General features: G+C 43.7%; 1 protein-coding gene across 2 annotated transcripts in view; it reads right to left on the bottom strand.

Annotated features, from left to right (window-relative positions):
• Positions 1-14,867, bottom strand: part of TANGO6 (transport and golgi organization 6 homolog) — a 242,417-nt gene that overhangs the window by 119,276 nt on the left and 108,274 nt on the right. The gene's annotated exons all lie outside the window — the stretch shown is intronic.

The raw sequence follows: 14,867 nt of genomic DNA, 5'->3' as shown, positions 1-14,867 counted from the left end.
CCCTCATGGGTCTCCCTGCTTCTATCTTTTTCATCCATTGCAGCTGGAGCTATTTGGTTTGAATCATAAGTCAGGCTCCTACACTCTTCTGCCCAGAGCCCTTAGTGGTTTCCCTTTTCCCCTGAATATGAACAGTCCCCATCCCCCACCTTCCTTTGTTCTCTCTCTGATCTCATATTTTAACACTCTCCCTTGCTTCAGGTCCTCCAGCAACTCTGGCCTCCTTGCTATTCTCAAGTAGACCAAGTGATCCTGGCCCGAAGGAGTCAGCTTCGCTTCCCCTGTGCCTCGGTTGCTGCTCCTCCTGGTGGCCTCACAGCTTGCTCCCAAATCCCCATCATGTCTCTGCTCACAGATCACACTTGTCACATATAAAACAGTAGGCTCCTTCCCCTGCTACTCTTTACCCCTCTCACCTCTGCTTCATTTGTCTTAGCACTTAATATCACCTGACAGGTTGTGTATTTCCTTATTGTCTGCTCTCCTCCTTGGAATGTGAACTCTGTAAAGTCAAGGATTTTCTTTTGTTTCCTGCTGTATCCCCAATGCCTACAAGAGTCCTAGCACATGTCAGGTGCTCAGTAACTACTTACTAAATGAATGGATGAATGAATGGATGAGTAAAAAGGACTCAAATATACAGTCTTGATATAAATTTCAGGAATTAAGAAAGAGAGGATGGGGAAAAAGTAATATAAAAGCTTAAGAAATCTATACTTATTTTTCATCTAAGTTTAGCATTCTCCTTTTTAAACTGACAACCTTGCAGGGAAAGTGTACGTACTGCTTTCTATGTTATAGGTTGTGATTCCACTCTCTTCATGTTTTTTTTTTTTTTATTTCATTCTCTTCTAAATCACATCCACACTCTTCACTGGGCTGTTTATCCGCTGCATCTGCTGAGCTGTGAAGGTGGAGCACCTGCTGAGGGCTGCACCTGTCTGCTCATCCTTCTTTCTGCCCTCCCCTCCCCCACCTTTTCTTGCTTCCAAAGAGGCTGGGGAGTCTCTGCATGTGGTTCTAAGCCAAACCTCCCTGTATATGAGCTCCAATCTTATGCAAGCAGAAGCTCTGCTCTTTTTCTTTTTTTTGAGACAGAGTTTCGCTCTTGTTACCCAGGCTGGAGTGCAATGGCGCAATCTCGGCTCACTGCAACCTCCGCCTCCTGGGTTCAGGCAATTCTCCTGCCTCAGCCTCCTGAGTAGCTGGGATTACAGGCACGTGCCACCATGCCCAGTTAATTTTTTGTATTTTAGTAGAGACGGGGTTTCACCATGTTGACCAGGATGGTCTCGATCTCTTGACCTCGTGATCCACCCACCTCGGCCTCCCAAAGTGCTGGGATTACAGGCGTGAGCCACCGCGCCCTGCCTAAGCTCTGCTCTTAAGAGATTCAGGCTGTGGCACAACACTATTGCCAAAATGTGACATTGTAGTTGTAGTTCACTGTATTATGTAAAGTGTTGGAGAGGTCTTTGGAGGTTCAACATGGAGTTATAGAATATTCTAGCATAGAAAAAATGTCTGCGGCTTAGGGGTAAATGAATTGTTTGCTAAGAGAAAGAAAAGGGGGCTGGAGCGGGCCGGGCACGGTGGCTCACGAGGTCAAGAGATCGAGACCATCCTGGTCAACATGGTGAAACCCAGTCTCTACTAAAAATACAAAAAATTAGCTGGGCACGGTGGCGCCTGCCTGTAATCCCAGCTACTCTGGAGGCTGAGGCAGGAGAATTGCCTGAACCCAGGAGGCGGAGGTTGCGGTGAGCCGAGATCGCGCCATTGCACTCCAGCCTGGGTGACAAGAATGAAACTCCATCTCAAAAAAAAAAAAAAAAAAAAAAATAGAAAAGGGGGCTGGTGCAGTCGCTCATGCCTGCAATCCCAGCACTTTGGGAGGCTGAGGTGGGAGGATCACTTGAGGGCAGGAGTTTGAGACCAGTCTGGGCAACATAGGGAGACCCCCATCTCTACAAAAATATTTTTAAAAAATTAGCCAGGTCTGGTGATGTGTGCCTATAGTCCTAGCTACTTGGAGGCTGAGACAGGAGGACTGCTTGAGTCCATGAGTTCCAGGCTTCAGTTAGCTATGATTGCAGCACTGTACTACAGCTGGGTGACAGTGAGACCCTGTCTCAAAAAAATATAAAAGAAAAGAAATAGCCTCCAAGTTCTAAAAGACTTCTACAACTGCAATGCTGGCAGGTGTTACATTACTGATATATTACAAGGCCTGATATATATTACAGATATGCAGCTATCATAACTCCTTTTTTTTTTTTTTTGAGACGGAGTCTTGCTGTGTCACCTAGCTGGAGTGCAGTGGCATGATCTCGGCTCACTGCAACCTCCACCTCCCGGATTCAAGCGATTCTTCTGCCTCAGCCTCCTGAGTAGCTGGGACTACAGGCATGAGCCACCACACCTGGCTAATTTTTGTATTTTTAGGAGAGATGGGGTTTCACCATGTTGGCCAGGCTGGTCTCAAACTCCTGAGGTGATCTGCCTGCCTCGGCCTGCCAAAGTGCTGGGATTACAGGCGTGAGCCACCATGCCTGGCTCATAACTATTTTCTTTTCTTTTTTTTTTTTTTTTTGAGACGGAGTTTCACTCTTGTTACCCAGGCTGGAGTGCAATGGCACGATCTTGGCTCACCGCAACCTCCGTCTCCTGGGTTCAAGCAATTCTCCTGCCTCAGTCTCCCAAGTAGCTGGGACTACAGGCGTGCGCCATCATGCCCAGCTAATTTTTGTATTTTTAGTAGAGACGGGGTTTCACCATGTTGACCAGGATGGTCTCGATCTCTTGACCTCGTGATCCACCCGTCTTGGCCTCCCAAAGTGCTAGGATTATAGGCGTGAGCCACTGCGCCCAGCCCATAACTACTTTCTAAAATCAGAAGTTCTCAACTCAGAAAATCTGGTGGATGTTTCCTTTTAGGAATGTAGTCACGACTTTGCAATGGAAAACTGGAAAAATGGGATTTGCTTTTTAAAACTTTGACCTATTTCTAGCTTTTCTGAAACGTATTACTAAAGTCCCTCCTGCTATTGTTTATTCCTATTTTCTTTCATTAGTCTTTAGCAAAGAATAGTCATTTACTTCTGTGAACATATTATCCTGGTCAAATGACCTCTGGACTTTCTCTCTGTAGTGAATAGACGTAATTACACATAGCATCTACTCTCTCGTCTGGTAACAACACCATGGTGTTCTTTTGAGGAAATATCCCTTTCTTGCTCTCAGTCTATGTGGAATGGGCTAACTACACCACTTTCTCCTCCTCCAGGTGTGAACTTGTATCCCAGGCTGGGCAATTAGGATCTTCCATCCCATCCCCTACCATGATTGGTTCAAGAATGGGCAATGAGATTCGAGCCTGAAACCTACACTGACACCTACAATGACACTATACTAGGGAAAGATAAATGCCCCTCCCCACCACCTGTTGAATATATTAACCTGGAGCTGCTAGTGGCCACCCAAGGATTAAACCAGCCGGGTGAGGTGGCTCACACCTGTAATCCCAGCACTCTGGGAGGCCAAGGTGGGGGGATCATGAGGTCAGGAGTTCGAGACCAGCCTAACATGGTGTGATGGCTGTAATCCCAGCTACTTGGGAGACTGAGGCAGGAGACTCTCTTAAACCTGGGAGGCAGAGGTTGTCATGAGCTGAGATCGCGCCACTGCACTCCAGCCCAGGTGGCAGTGAGAGGCTCCATCTCAAAAAAAAAAAAAAAAAAAAAATGACACCAACACAGAGGAGAGCCAAGCTGAGAGGGAGGGAGAAGAGGAAGGGACCTGATGACATCTTTTCACCTCCTGGACCTATGTGTACTTTACCCACTGACTTTTTGGATACAAAAGCCAATAAACACCCTCTTATGTTTATGCCAGTTTGACTGTTTCTCAATGAAAAGAATCCTAACACGCTCTTTTTCAGATTAACATTTTTTTTTGTTTATTCCTAATTTTTTTTTTTTTTTTTTGAGACAGAGTTTCACCCTTGTTACCCAGGCTAGAGTGCAATGGCGCGATCTCGGCTCACCACAACCTCCGCCTCCTGGATTCAGGCAATTCTCCTGCCTCAGCCTCCTGAGTAGCTGGGATTACAGGCACGTGCCACCATGCCCAGCTAATTTTTTGTATTTTTAGTAGAGACGGGGTTTCACCATGTTGACCAGGATGGTCTCGATCTCTTGACCTCGTGATCCACCCGCCTCGGCCTCCCAAAGTGCTGGGATTACAGGCGTGAGCCACTGCGCCCGGCCTATTCCTAATTATTTTTAACAGGTTTTTTTTTTTTTTTTTTTTTTTTTTTTTTTCTTTTCCTATAATGCCAAACTTTAAACTCACTAGGGAGCTTTAAGTCCTCCCAGTCTTCCATAAAAAGGTTGCCAAAGCAAAGCCCAGTTTCCTTGCTTCCCACAATCCCAGGTCTAATAGCAATTGTTTATCTTCCTGCCGGCCTGCTCCACGGACTGCTGCCAAATGGCTGTCTGTCTGAGTTTTACCTTCTAGGATACAGTTGCCACCTATGAGTTTATAAATCCCTGGAGAGTAAGAGCAGTTCCCCCTTTATTCACCAAGCAGTGAATAGAGTCATACATGATGGTTAAGACTGTATAAGAATGAAAGGGTTGAGATTTTCTTGGCTGTTTTTATTTATTTCAAAAAAACTTTCTCTACTTTGACACTCTATGGAAGAATGGCCATAACCTTCACATGACCCTAGGCCCATCACACTTGATAATTCCTTTGTGACTTGAAAATGGGGTAATTTCTGGGTCAGCACATGATTCAAGAAAACATCACACATCAATCCCTTTGGCAATGAGGCCCAAATGATTGTGTGAGAGAGAACTCTTTCTGCTTTGATCGCAGGAAAATAGCTATGCATTTTAGGATATGGTGCAACAGATTAGATACAGAGAAGGTAAAAGTGAATTCAAACTGGCAAGAGTTCACAGAAGCATTCTGAGCTTCATTTGGAGGCAATGCATAAAATATTGGTGAATTAACTAAAAAAAATGTTAGGCCGGGTGCGGTGGCTCACGCCTGTAATCCCAGCACTCTGGGAGGCTCAGGCAGGTATATCACCTAAGGTCAGGAGTTTGACAACAGTCTGACCAACATTGTGAAATCCTGTCTCTACTAAATACAAAAAATTAGCTGGGTGTGGTGGTGGGTGCCTGTAATCCCAGCTACTTGGGAGGCTGAGGCAGGAGAACTGCTTGAACCTGGGAGGCAGAGGTTGCATTAACCAAGATTGCGCCATTGCACTCCAGCCTGGGCAACAACAGTGATAACTCTGTCTCCGAAAAAAAAAGGCCGGGCACAGTGACTTACACCTGTAATCCCAGCACTTTGGGAGGCCAAGGCGGACGAATCACAAGGTAAGAAGTTTGAGACCAGCCTGGCCAATATGGTGAAACACCATCTCTACTAAAAATACCAGGCGTGGTGGCGTGCGCCTGTAGTCCCAGCTACTCGGGAGGCTGAGGCAGGAGAATCGTTGAACCCAGGAGGGAAAGGTTGCAGTGAGCCGAGATCGTACCACTGCACTTCAGCCTGGGCAACAGAGTGAGACTCCGTCTCAAAAAAAAAAAAAAGAAAAGTTATTACAATAACTACATGTAACAAACAGACCATCAACTTTGTAAAATAACTGGTCTTTTCCCCCCAAAGACTTCCTTTCAAAAGCCGCAAATGTATTTTGATCAAAACAGCGTTGACTTGCCGGGCGTGGTGGCTCACGCCTGTAATCCCAGCACTTTAGGAGGCCGAGACGGGTGGATCACGAGGTCAAGAGATCGAGACCATCCTGGTCAACATGGTGAAACCCCGTCTCTACTAAAAATACAAAAAATTAGCTGGGCATGGTGGCGCACGCCTGTAATCCCAGCTACTCAGGAGGCTGAGGCAGGAGAATTGCCTGAATCCAGGAGGCGGAGGTTGTGGTGAGCCGAGATCGCGCCATTGCACTCCAGCCTGGGTAACAAGAGCAAACCTCCGTCTCAAAAAAAACAAAAACAAAAACAAAAAAACAGCGTTGACTTCAAGATGATCCCACAGCGTGTTGCTCAGTGATTCTGTAGAACTTTGGCAGTAAAAGTAGTTTGGGTGTCATGTACTTTTACTTAGTACTCTTGCATAACAGGAAAGTCAGTCTAATTCTAAAATGTCTTTGCTAACTGGCTCTATCCCAGGAAACTGCTAAGTCATTCTTCAAAACTAACCTGCCTCATTTTTCCTGGGCAGACAACAACCTCCCAAAATACCCATAGCAACCCAGAAAACCACCTACTCACTTGAAACTTACAGGTATTTCTGCCAACAAAACTGTAAGAAACACAAAAACCCACACATTGTATAATTCCATTGAAATGAAATGTCCAGAATAGGCAAATCTCTACATAGGGAAAGTAGATTTAGTGGTTACCTACAGCTGTGGTAGTTTGAGAAGTGGGGAGTGACTGCTAATAATTACGAAGTTTCCTTCTGGGGTGATAAAAATATTCTAAGACTGGGGTCCCCAACCCCCAGGCTGAGGACTGGTACCAAGTATGGCCTGTTAGGAAAGGGCCCGCACAGCAGGAGGTGAGCAGCAAGGGAGCATTACTGCCTGAGCTCCGCCTCCTGTCAGATCAGCGGAGGCATTAGATTCTCCTAGGCATGTGAACCCTATGGTGAATTGTGCATGCAGCAGATCTAGGTTGTGTGCTCCTTATAAGAATAGAACGTCTGATCATCTGAGGTGGAACAGCTTCATCCTGAAACTATCCCCGCCCTCCCCACACTGCCCTGTCCATGGAAAAACTGTCTTCCATGAAATCGGTGCGTGGTGTCAAAAAGGTTGGGGACCACTGTTCTAAAATTCCAGCCTGGGCAACATAGCCAAACCTCATCTCTATGAAAAATTTAAAAATTAGCCAGATAGGCTAAGCGCAGTAGCTTATACCTGTTATCTCAGCACTTTGGGAAGCTGAAGTGGGCGGATCACTTGAGGTCAGGAGTTTGAGATCAACTTGGCCACATAGTGAAACCCTGTCTCTACTTAAAATACAAAAATTAGCAGGGCATGGTGGCGCATGCCTGTAATCCTAGCTACTTGGGAGGCTGAGGCAAGAGAATCACCTGAACTCAGAAGGCAGAGGTTGCAATGAGCCCAGATCGTGCCACTGCACTCCAGCCTGAGTGACAGACTGAGACTCTGTCTCAAAAAAAAAAAAACCACCAAATTAGCCAGACATGGTGGTGCATACCTGTAGTCCTAACTCTTGACAGGCAGAGGCAAGTGGGTCACTTGAGCTCAGTAATTCAAGGGTTAGTGAGCTAGCATAACACCACCACACTCAAGCTTTTCTGACAGAGGGAGACCCTGTCTCAAAATTTTAAAAACTTCTAAAATGGCTGTAGTGATGGTTACATACTCTGAAAATAAACTAAAAACCAGTGAATTCTCTCTCTCTCTTTCTCTCTTTCTTTCCTTCTTTTGATGGAGTCTCACTCTGTTCCCCAGGCTGGAGTGCAATGGCACAATCTCAGTTCACTGCAACCTCTGCCTCCTGGGTTCAAGTGATTCTCCTGTCTCAGCCTCCCGAGTAGCTGGGACAAGAGGTGCGTGCCACCATGCCCAGCTAATTTTTTGTATTTTAGTAGAGATGGGGTTTTACCATGTTGGTCTGGCTGGTCTCGAACTCCTGACCTCAGGCAATCTGCCCACCTTGGCCTCCCAAAGTGCTGGGATTACAGGTGTGAGCCACTGCACTTGGCCTCATTTTTTATTTTGGAATAATCACAGCTCACTGCAGCCTCAACCTCCCAGGCCCAAGTTATCTAAATCTGTTTTGGTTGCCCCTGCAGGGTGAGAGTAGAAAGAGGGGGAAAATGAATTGTTACCTTACTTGAGTAAAAAAGAAAAGTATTTTGCATTTCATAGAATGTCTTGCATTCATAAGAAAATGGTGTGTTACATTTAAAGGTCTAAATTCTGTGGTATGCCAGAAATTCTACTCTAGAAATCTATCCTAATAGGTATATTAGCACAAGCAGGAAATTACTTATATACAAAATCATCACCGTAGCACTATTCATGATAGAAAAGACTGGAAACAAAAAAATAGTATATTTTTAAAAAACTGTCATGAAATTTAATTCTAAGATCTGTTGTTAAGTAAAAAGCAAGATGCATTGGGAGGCTGAGGCGGGTGGATCACAAGGTCAAGAAATCGAGACCATCCTGGTCAACATGGTGAAACCCCGTCTCTACTAATACGAAAAATTAGCTGGGCATGGTGGCACGTGCCTGTAATCCCAGCTACTCAGGAGGCTGAGGCAGGAGAATTGCCTGAACCCAGGAGGCGGAGGTTGCGGTGAGCCGAGATCGCGCCATTGCACTCCAGCCTGGGTAACAAGAGTGAAACTCCGTCTCCAAAAAAAAAAAAAAAAAAAAAAAAAAAAGCAAGGTACAAAACCACCTAGAGTGAATTCAACTATTTGTGTACAAAGTGGAAATATACACTCATCGAATAATTGTGGAAGGATACTCAAGAAACTAATAATTTTGATTGTTTCTGGGGAAGGAAACTGGGTGACAAGGGGATAAGAGAGAGAGAGACTTTTTATTTTTGTATCTTTTGTATTTTTGTTATCTTTTTAGTAAATTTTTTTGACTTTTTAGTTTACAAATAATTATACATATTCGTGGGTACATGGTGATGTTTCAATATATGTAATACAAGTGATCAGATCAAGTCAGGGTAATTAGCATATTCATAATCTCAAATGTTTCATTTCTCTGTGTTAGGAACATTTTGAATGACATAAATAAATACAAATTTAAAGAAATCTGGATAAATTTAAAAATGTATCTTTAAACATTTAAAAAAATTTGTCTTTCAAAGTAGAACAGTCTCTTTTAGAAGTAAAAATGTAAAAAGAATTACAGCTAACATAGCGGAATGACCACAAACATTTGTATCCTCTTTCTCCTGAAATCTTACTAAAGTGACAAGGTGTAAAAAAGGTATGAACCCACAACCGAGGAAAAAGACAATGGCATAGGTGTCAAAGGCTGAAGTCTGGGTAAACAGAACAAAACTAGAGTAAAATTATGATATATGCATGATAGAGTTGCTGGATCTTTGGAAAATACATCAATAAGTACATAGAAAAGGAAGCAAATGTGCAGGGAAGGCTGACGACTGCACTAGGATCAGCAGTGAGTAACATTCACATAGTTAGCAGTAAACATTGCCCAATGATTTAGCCAAAAATTGCAATGGGAAATGGCAGAAGTTGTTTGAGCACGTGTGTACTGTGCAGGTGCACTAAGTCCACATCTAACATGTAGAAAGTGAGTAAGTCATGTCCAAAATTTTTTAAATCAACAGAGATGTGTTTAAGCATTTATTGAGAAACAGAGAAATAATTATTAGAAGAAACTACTTTAAATAGGAGGGGTATGAAGATGGCAATCTCTGGGGGTTGGAACGAGGAGGTAAAAAGTAAGGGGCTTGGCAGGGTGGTTCGCACCTGTAATCTTAGCACTTTGGGAGGCTGAGGTAGGCGGATCACTTGATGGTCAGGAGTTCAAGATCAGCCTGGCTAACATGGTGAAATCCTACAAAAAATACAAAAATTAGCCAGGCTTGGTGGCCCACGCCTGTAATCCCAGCTACTAGGGAAGCTGAGGTGGGAAGATCACTTGAACCTGGGAGGTGGAGGTTTCAGTGAGTTGAGATTGCACTGCTGCACTGCAGCCTGGGTAATAGAGTGAGACTCCATCTCAAAAAAAAAAAGGCGGGGCAGGGGGGGCAAGGACAAGCTTTTTTGACTCTTCTTTTTTTTTGAGACGGAGTTTCGCTCTTGTTACCCAGGCTGGAGTGCAATGGTGCAATCTCGGCTCATCACAACCTCTGACTCCTGGGTTCAAGTGATTCTCCTGCCTCAGCCTCCTGAATAGCTAGGATTACAGGCATGTACCACCACACCCAGCTAATTTTTTATTTTTAGTAGAGACGAGGTTTCTCCATGTTGGTCAGGCTGGTCTCGAATTCCCGACCTCAGGTGATTTGCCCACTTTTTTGACTTTGTAAAGACTATGTTCAAAGTAATCAATAAAAATAAGTGCATTTAAAAAACTAGAAAGAAGATATGAAAATGCATATTAATATCTAGTGGAAGCTCTAACTCAAGAGAATAACGAAGGATGGCTAAGAGAAGTGGGAAAACACAATGAAATTTTCCTCCTGATTAAGAGAATCACCAGTCTGTGATTGCCCTCTTTTGCAAATCTAAGTCACAAAGAAAATAAAGTACTCTAAAAAGAAGGAAATACCACCCTTTAGCAGGATACTTCAGTTGTTACACACGTGAGGCCTTCTATTATGATGGAAACTAACAATAATTTCAGCTCTAAGAATTCAGGAAGTTGCACAAACCGGGGAAATTGGTTATTAAATCAAGGAAGTATGGGGAACTCAACTGAATAGCTGGGCTGTCTCTGTAATTAGAGAAAATGATAATGTCTAGCATGCCAATTTGATATTTAGTTTCTCTAAAGCTCCAAAGTTGTGTTAACTGTGGACAGGTCCCAACAAATTTATAAAGATTCAGGATGAGTGAATGTTACTTAGGCCTGGGGAAAAAACAGGGTTAAAGAGCTACTGAAACATCCTACTAAAGAGTGGTATTTTCTTCTCTTCAGAATTCTTTATTATCTTTGTGACTTAGAGCTGCAAGAGAGGACAATTACAAATTGGTGATTATCTTTTCTTAATCAGGAGGAAAATTTACTTGTGCCTGACCACGTCTCTTAACCATCACTGACTGTTTTCTTGAAAATTTTTAAGAACCACACCCAGTGTCTATCTCTTTAAATCAGGATCCAAATAATATATCTGAACACTAAGAAAATGCCAATATATTTCCTTAAGGTAATGAAACACTAAGAAAATGCCAATATATTTCCTTAAGGTAATATATTGGCATTTCCAAATATATTGGAAAATTTCCAATATAATTCCCATTTTGGAGAGAAAAGTAAAAACATGCGAATAATCTGTATTTACTGACAGCCATATTTACTGGAAGCCATTTGGATCATGAAATATTATTATTTTTGAAATGGAGTTTCACTCTTGTCGCCCAGGCTGGAGTACAATGGTGTGATCTTGGCTCACTGAAACCTCTACCTCCCAGGTTCAAGTGATTCTCCTGCCTCAGCCTCTCAAGTAGCTGGGATTACAGGCATGCGTCACCATGCCCAGCTAATTTTCTCTGTGTTGGTCAGGCTGGTCTGGAACTCCCAACCTCAGGTGTTCTGCCCGCTTTGGCCTCTCAAGGTGCTGAGATTACAGGCATGAGCCACCATGCCCAACAGAAATTTATTATCAATAAATAAAAACATAACAGCAAAGACACTAATACTGAATGTTTTCAATATGCCATGCACAGCCCTAAGCACTTTACATGCATTCATCCATTAATGTTCCCAACCATCCTTTGAAGTAGACACCACTGTAATTTCTTGAGCAAGCAGTTGAGGCCCAAAGAGTTGAGGAACAAAGAGGGGAAAATATGGCCTAAGATGACAGAGCTGCCACGTGGCAGGGCAGGACTGCAAACCTGCATGCTCAGTCACTCTGCTACATGACAGCCCACCCGGCAGCAGTGCCTTGGAGAAAATAAGTACTGGAATCATATTAGCTTTGCAAATCCTAACCCTCAAGATAGCAAACCTCACAGTTTCCAAGTATTAAGGTCAGCCTGACTCCAAAAAAATCTCCTTTCTCATGGACTCCAAGGTCAGCATAAGGAGAGGAACTTTGCATCCCACGTGCACGGCCAGCATCCTCCACTGGGGCTAGCTGGGCTTCACAGGGACTGCTTTGTTCCTAGTTGATATCTTTGTTTAGCATGTAGAAAAGGGAGGTAGTGATGCTAATGAAATTCACGAATGATTCTAATTTGAGGTGCTGCCAACATTAGGGATAATGGAAAAGCCATATGAAAGAAAATGGAGCACTTGGATTTTAATGAGTTTCAGTTTTCTAATCAGTGATTTTCAAACACCTCCACTCCACAACATCTTTAGAGGCTATTGCAAGCCCCCTAAATCTCTTGTTCTACTACACTCAATCAAATAAAATAAAACAAATCCAAAAACACTGCTGGGTGAGACGGCTCCTGCCTGTAATCCCAGCACTTTGGGAGGCTCAGGTGGGTGGATCACTTGAGGCCAGGAGTTTGAGACCAGCCTGGCCAACATGGTGAAACCCCGTCTCTAGTAAAAATAAAAAAAAATTAGCCAGGTGTGGTGGCGCACACTTGTAATCCCAGTTTCCAGGGAGGCTGAGGCAGAACTGCTTGAACCCGGGAGGTGGAGGTTGCAGTGAGCCAAGATCGCGTCACTGCACTCCAGCCTGGGTGACAGAGACAGAGAAAGACTCTAAAATAAAATAAATTGAAAAACGGCACTGGAAAGTTTATAGTCAGCCTTGCTGGGCTGCCTCTATCAAATATCTGTGGATGAATCCAGAGGGGAAGGAGTGAGAGAGCAGAAGTCAGGAAAACTGTGCCTTAAGAACACCATGATTAATCAATGGGTTCTGGAGTATGTACAGGGAAAAAAAAAAGCTGCCCTAATACTGACTGAAGGCATAAAGAAGGAAGGGAAAGCAAACGATAATTACTGCTACACTGAAAGTAATCACTGCCCTAAGCATTCAGTGAAACTTATAATTCAGCTGATCACGGTTTAGAAATAAAGAAGCCAGGTGTCATTCATTTAATTTTCTTTATGCAGCTTTCAACGAGTGAAAAAGCAAAAATATTCTCTTTATGCTATCAAAAGAAACAGCTACCAGTAAAAAGAAAAGAGGGGCTTCTGATATCCAAGAAAATAATGGGTACTTCTCTGTCAGCCAAATTTAGGTAAAAAAACAAAACCTTCCTCACATCTCCTAAAAACCCCGAGATGGGTGGTCCGGATAGGAGGAGAACCACCTGAACTTCAGGTTTATTTTTTCCCTAAGTTTTCTACTGGCATTTCACCTCAAGCCTATGCAAGAGAAGCTGCACAATCAACAGAGCTGACTGACCTGTCAGGTTCTCACTAGTTGAGAAAAAAAGTCAAAGGCTCTCAGGGGGAGTTGCCACCTGACCTAAAGTTCTGGCAAGACAGGGCTGATCTTCCACATCCTCCAAGCGTCCTCAGAAAAACTTGGTGGGCTAGATGTGTCCTGTGTCTGGGACACCAGCGATAGAAGCATGGTGGAAACTTCCTCAGTTCTCCCCTTTTTTCCTTATTTAAGCCTAAGAGATGTCTTCATGAGACGATTAGGCAAGTCTTCGTGATAGGTGCTCCAGGCTAGCAGTGGCTTGGAAAAAATGATCATTGTGAAATGAGCAACCATGATATGCAGGACTTAAAACTGTAGTGCCACACAGAAACTAAATAGAGCTATTATAAAAACCTTCCAAAGAATTTTTTCTCTCCTAAAATATGAAAATACACACTGCCTGTAATTTCAAGGAGTTATCCAACCTAATCAGGCACCCTCTAGGGTTCTACACAGGGGTTAACTTGACATTAACCCCTCAGGTTAAAATCCTGTGTTTGGTCAGATGTAACAGGACACGTATTTTTTAAATTTAGAGACAGGGTCTTACTCTAATACCCAGGCTGGAGTGCAGTGGAATCATCATGGCTCACTGCAACCTTGAACTCCTGGGCTCAGATGATCCTCCTGCCTCGGGCTCCTGAGTAGCTGGGACCACAGGCAAGCACCACCACACCCTGCTAATATTTAAGAAATTCTTTGTAGAGACAGGACGTTGCTATTTGGCTAGGCTGGTCTTGAACTCCTGGTCTCAAGTAATCCTCCCCCATCTCAGTCTCCCACAGTGCTGGGATCACAGGTGTAAGCCATTGTGCTCAGCCTGGACACCTAAAAATAGAGGGAAAGCCTCTAAAAAAAATTCGTTTCTGCAATCAAAAGAATAGTTTTTTTCTTTTTCTTTTCTTTTTTTCTTTTTTTTGAGACAGGGTCTCATTCTGTTACCTAGGCTGGAGTGGTGCAGTAGCGCAATCTTGGCTCACTGCAGCCTCGACCTCCTGGGCTGAAGTGATCCTTCCACCTCAGCCTCCTGAGTAGCTGAAACTACAGGCGGGCACTACTACTCCTGGCTAAATTTTTTTTTTTTTTTGAGATGGAGTTTCACTCTTGTTGCCCAGGCTAGAGTGCAACAGTGCAATCTTTACTCACTGTAACATCCACCTCCCAGGACGAAGTGATTCTCCTGCCTCAGCCTCCCAAGTAGCTGGGATTACAGGCATCTGCCACCATGCCCAGCTAATCTTTGTATTTTTAGTAAAGATGGGGTTTCACCATGTTGGCCAGGCTGGTCTTAAACTACTGACCTCAGGTGATCCTCCACCTAGGCCTCCCAAAGTGCCGGGATTAGAGGCATGAGCCACCGTGCCTGGCCACTCCTGGCTAATTTTTGTATGTTCTGTAGAGATGGGGTTTTGACATATTGTCCAGGGTGGGCTTGAACTGCCTCGGCTTCCCAAAGTGCTGGGATTACAGGTGTGAGCTACCATGCCTGGTTTAAGAGGTTTTTTTCTTGATGGAATAAATAATACATGGTCACGTTAAAAGATTCAAATACTACAGAAAAGTATAAAGAACAAAGTAAAATAATAATTACTTATGGGGGATATGGGAAGATAGAGCAGCAAAGGATAAGGAGAGTAGGTTTCTTTTTTTTTTTTTCTGAGACGGAGTTTCACTCTTTTGCCCAGGCTGGAGTGCAGTGGCGAGATCTCAGCTTACTGCAACCTCCATTTTCTGGTTTCAAGC

The sequence above is a fragment of the Aotus nancymaae genome, unplaced genomic scaffold (assembly GCF_030222135.1).
Source record: "Aotus nancymaae isolate 86718 unplaced genomic scaffold, 86718_ANA_hifiasm-v0.15.2.pri h1tg000030l, whole genome shotgun sequence".
NCBI classification, from domain to species: domain Eukaryota; kingdom Metazoa; phylum Chordata; class Mammalia; order Primates; family Aotidae; genus Aotus; species Aotus nancymaae.
Note: the sequence above shows the minus strand (reverse complement) of the source record. Positions and strands in the feature narration are given on the sequence as shown.